The sequence below is a fragment of the Schistocerca americana genome, unplaced genomic scaffold (genome assembly GCF_021461395.2).
Source record: "Schistocerca americana isolate TAMUIC-IGC-003095 unplaced genomic scaffold, iqSchAmer2.1 HiC_scaffold_1136, whole genome shotgun sequence".
NCBI lineage: Eukaryota > Metazoa > Arthropoda > Insecta > Orthoptera > Acrididae > Schistocerca > Schistocerca americana.
The window spans coordinates 17,501-22,500 of NW_025725194.1; the positions used below are offsets into that span (position 1 = coordinate 17,501).

Consider the following 5,000-nt stretch of genomic DNA (forward strand, 5'->3'; position numbering starts at 1 on the left):
GTCGCAAAAACGTACGGCAAGTATATTACTCGGAAGAGTCAATGACAGTCCAAGCCCCCCTGCGTGGGAAGAGTCTTCCTAGGCCATGACCCACCGGAAGGGCGCAGCGTCCCCCACCCCAGACATGTGACGTCAGACTATCGGTATTGACGACTAGACTGATTCCTTATAATCATTTGCCATACACCGGTGGAAGCTGCCGAGACGAGTAACTACATAGCGGGCTCGCCGTGTCACTAATGTACAGAGATACAATAGTTTCGACTGGAACCGGATTAAACGTATACACGGCGCTGATTAGTAATAGATAGAGCCATCAGAATACAGATAATGTATAGACCTGTCCGTATACATGCTGAAAGACTCTGCTCACAATCACACGTCAGCCAGACACTCTTATCACGCACTACTCTCTGCCTGTAACAGGCACACAGACAATATGTAAGCACCAGCATGGAACAACACCCAGTGCATCCTCTCTGCCACATTAGACAATCCACACTATCATAACCAGACCGGGAGGTCCACTCGGAAAACAGAATATCCCACCCTTCCGACAACCACCATTGCTCAGCTAAGCCACCAACACCCACACATGTCCCAGACAGGGGTGCACCCAACATCACAATACTGCCTCCTGTCACACCACACAAACAATGGCAGGAATGAAAGACACAGGTCTGCCACAAGCATGGAATCAGAGCGCCGCCTGTTATGAGCCAAAGGTGCACCCTGACGTGGCAAATCAGATGATGCCGCAGTCATTTACTTACGATAATCACAATCAACAAACCGGGCCCCCCCCCCCCCCCAAGTGCCTTAACCTAACCCGTATTGTACCTTAACCTAACCCGTATTGTACCTTAACCTAACCCGTATTGTACCTTAACCTAACCCGTATTGTACCTTAACCTAACCCGTATTGTACCTTAACCTAACCCGTATTGTACCTTAACCTAACCCGTATTGTACCTTAACCTAACCCATATTGTACCTTAACCTAACCCATATTGTACCTTAACCTAACCCATATTGTACCTTAACCTAACCCATATTGTACCTTAACCTAACCCATATTGTACCTTAACCTAACCCATATTGTACCTTAACCTAACCCATATTGTACCTTAACCTAACCCATATTGTACCTTAACCTAACCCATATTGTACCTTAACCTAACCCATGTTGCGCCTTAACCTAACCCATGTTGCGCCTTAACCTAACCCATGTTGCGCCTTAACCTAACCCATGTTGCGCCTTAACCTAACCCATGTTGCGCCTTAACCTAACCCATGTTGCGCCTTAACCTAACCCATGTTGCGCCTTAACCTAACCCATGTTGCGCCTTAACCTAACCCATGTTGCGCCTTAACCTAACCCATGTTGCGCCTTAACCTAACCCATGTTGCGCCTTAACCTAACCCATGTTGCGCCTTAACCTAACCCATGTTGCGCCTTAACCTAACCTATGTTGCGCCTTAACCTAACCTATGTTGCGCCTTAACCTAACCTATGTTGCGCCTTAACCTAACCTATGTTGCGCCTTAACCTAACCTATGTTGCGCCTTAACCTAACCTATGTTGCGCCTTAACCTAACCTATGTTGCGCCTTAACCTAACCTATGTTGCGCCGTAACCTAACCTATGTTGCGCCGTAACCTAACCTATGTTGCGCCATAACCTAACCTATGTTGCGCCTTAACCTAACCTATGTTGCGCCTTAACCTAACCTATGTTGCGCCTTAACCTAACCTATGTTGCGCCGTAACCTAACCTATGTTGCGCCTTAACCTAACCTATGTTGCGCCTTAACCTAACCTATGTTGCGCCTTAACCTAACCTATGTTGCGCCTTAACCTAACCTATGTTGCGCCTTAACCTAACCTATGTTGCGCCTTAACCTAACCTATGTTGCGCCTTAACCTAACCTATGTTGCGCCTTAACCTAACCTATGTTGCGCCGTAACCTAACCTATGTTGCGCCTTAACCTAACCTATGTTGCGCCTTAACCTAACCTATGTTGCGCCGTAACCTAACCTATGTTGCGCCTTAACCTAACCTATGTTGCGCCTTAACCTAACCTATGTTGCGCCTTAACCTAACCTATGTTGCGCCTTAACCTAACCTATGTTGCGCCTTAACCTAACCTATGTTGCGCCTTAACCTAACCTATGTTGCGCCTTAACCCAACACACGTTGGGCCTTAACCCAACACACGTTGGGCCTTAACCCAACACACGTTGGGCCTTAACCCAACACACGTTGGGCCTTAACCCAACACACGTTGGGCCTTAACCCAACACACGTTGGGCCTTAACCCAACACACGTTGGGCCTTAACCCAACACACGTTGGGCCTTAACCCAACACACGTTGGGCCTTAACCCAACACACGTTGGGCCTTAACCCAACACACGTTGGGCCTTAACCCAACACACGTTGGGCCTTAACCCAACACACGTTGGGCCTTAACCCAACACACGTTGGGCCTTAACCCAACACACGTTGGGCCTTAACCCAACACACGTTGGGCCTTAACCCAACACACGTTGGGCCTTAACCCAACACACGTTGGGCCTTAACCCAACACACGTTGGGCCTTAACCCAACACACGTTGGGCCTTAACCCAACACACGTTGGGCCTTAACCCAACACACGTTGGGCCTTAACCCAACACACGTTGGGCCTTAACCCAACACACGTTGGGCCTTAACCCAACACACGTTGGGCCTTAACCCAACACACGTTGGGCCTTAACCCAACACACGTTGGGCCTTAACCCAACACACGTTGGGCCTTAACCTGCTCTGTAATTGTCATACGACGCGTTAAATTAGTGTAGTGTTGCCTAACTGCAACCCCCGCAATATAGTTTGCTACTCGCACTGCCCGGTCCCCAGAGTATCGCTTCATGTTAAACACCTTGCAGCTATACACTGTAATGCGGATGGCGGCAGGACGTACATGCTCAATGCCCTTCGCAGTTGTTCATTGGCATTCGCATGGCGAAGCACAGCCTACGTTGTGGTACGGCTTGTGGCAACTGTCCGCTGATGTTGTACGTCCAAATCACACACTGTACCGCACATTGGTCCTCATGTACTGAATGATACATCGTGGTACATGTGTGACCGTACCACGACTGCGCCAACAACGGCGAACCATACGGTCCAAATATTGTGCACTCAGCTACGTGTCGTCTCCCTATAAGAGCTGGATTGCAGTATGGTATGCCGTGGATGGCGATCAGCATGAGCCGTCTGTTGATGTAGTGGCGCGTGTTGTCAGACGTAGTCGTCTCTTCTCACACACCGTGATAGCATGGTGCACTGCGTTCCACATCTGCGACATGCGACAGAGGCCGGTTGACAGTCGTTCGCGCAATGGACATCGCATACGTACGGGGGCCACCTTCCACGTGTTCGCGAAGCGTGCACATGTTGTTGCGTGTATGTGGGCAGACATAGTGTGTCGTGACACCTGACACAGGCATGCAACAATCGTTGAATTTGCAAATGGCGATGGACGTCTACGTTTGCTGGTGACGTTACGCAAATGAAGAACTGGTAAACCGTTGTGGTGCGGTTGTTCTCGCTAGAGGTGAATCAGTGATGGCGACGATCGGTTGAGCTACCAACCGGTTGTTTCAGCGATACCCACCATGCCCACGAACGTGAATGGCATGTGGGTGTGAAGCGATACGCGGCGGTGGCTGGGTGGGACCGTCCCCGGCCGGTGAGGGGGGGCCTTCCGGCGTGCTGGCCGCGCGGTGCGTGGGCGCACGCGCTACAGCCGGCTGGTGGGGGCGGCCAGTGGCAGGCGCGCCGGCCGACGGAGGCGGCAGGCGGCGCAGCTGCGCGCCGGCGCACCCTGCACGCGGCGCCGTGCGGCCAAAGTAGGTCCTCGCGGGCCCGGTGCGAAGCGCGGTGGACATCTGCAGTGTGCTGGTCCGATTGAGGACTGTGTGCGCTGAGGATGCGCCGCCGCCCGGCGCTCGGCGCCGCGACGCCGTCTGCTGCTCGGTCGCCTCTGCGGTTCTCGCAGGTGGATTGTATCGCAGCTGTGCGGACGTGTTGGCGCGTGCGCTGTGCTGGGAGAGTTCGCTTCGGCACCCAAGTGGGGCTTTTGTCCTTCTGTGGCGCTGGCGTTGGAGCTGCCGGCCACCGTAGGTGGCGCGTGTTGTCTCCCGCCGGCAATGCCACGACAGCACGCTCCCGGGCCTCTGTCGGCAGCGGCAAGCTCAGTTGGGAGCACGGGTGGTCGCACCTAAAGCGTCTACTCGCCAAACTCCGGGCGATTGCGCCTCTCTCGAACCCGACCAAGTACTTAGGACGGCGCTGCGCGCCGCCGGGACCTGAGAGGGTTTCGAGGTGTATTGTGCAGGGGAGCTCAGCCTCCTCCTGTTTGCAGAATAATTGAGCGGACGCTTGCGTGTTCGCGCGGGCCCCCGGGACACACTCCCGGGCGGCCGGCTGCTCAGCTCTAGTTGACGCAGCTCCCTGGTTGATCCTGCCAGTAGTCATATGCTTGTCTCAAAGATTAAGCCATGCATGTCTCAGTACAAGCCGCATTAAGGTGAAACCGCGAATGGCTCATTAAATCAGTTATGGTTCCTTAGATCGTACCCACGTTACTTGGATAACTGTGGTAATTCTAGAGCTAATACATGCAAACAGAGTCCCGACCAGAGATGGAAGGGACGCTTTTATTAGATCAAAACCAATCGGTCGGCTCGTCCGGTCCGTTTGCCTTGGTGACTCTGAATAACTTTGGGCTGATCGCACGGTCCTCGTACCGGCGACGCATCTTTCAAATGTCTGCCTTATCAACTGTCGATGGTAGGTTCTGCGCCTACCATGGTTGTAACGGGTAACGGGGAATCAGGGTTCGATTCCGGAGAGGGAGCCTGAGAAACGGCTACCACATCCAAGGAAGGCAGCAGGCGCGCAAATTACCCACTCCCGGCACGGGGAGGTAGTGACGAAAAATAACGATACG

General features: G+C 52.9%; 1 non-coding gene across 1 annotated transcript in view; it reads left to right on the forward strand.

The window, feature by feature from the left end:
- Window positions 1–4,498: 4,498 nt before the first annotated feature.
- The window catches only part of LOC124561043, a 1,910-nt gene continuing 1,408 nt past the window's right edge, over window positions 4,499–5,000 (forward strand). The window contains exon 1 of the ribosomal RNA XR_006969505.1: window positions 4,499–5,000. This exon is cut by the window's right edge and continues 1,408 nt beyond it. This is a non-coding gene — a ribosomal RNA (small subunit ribosomal RNA).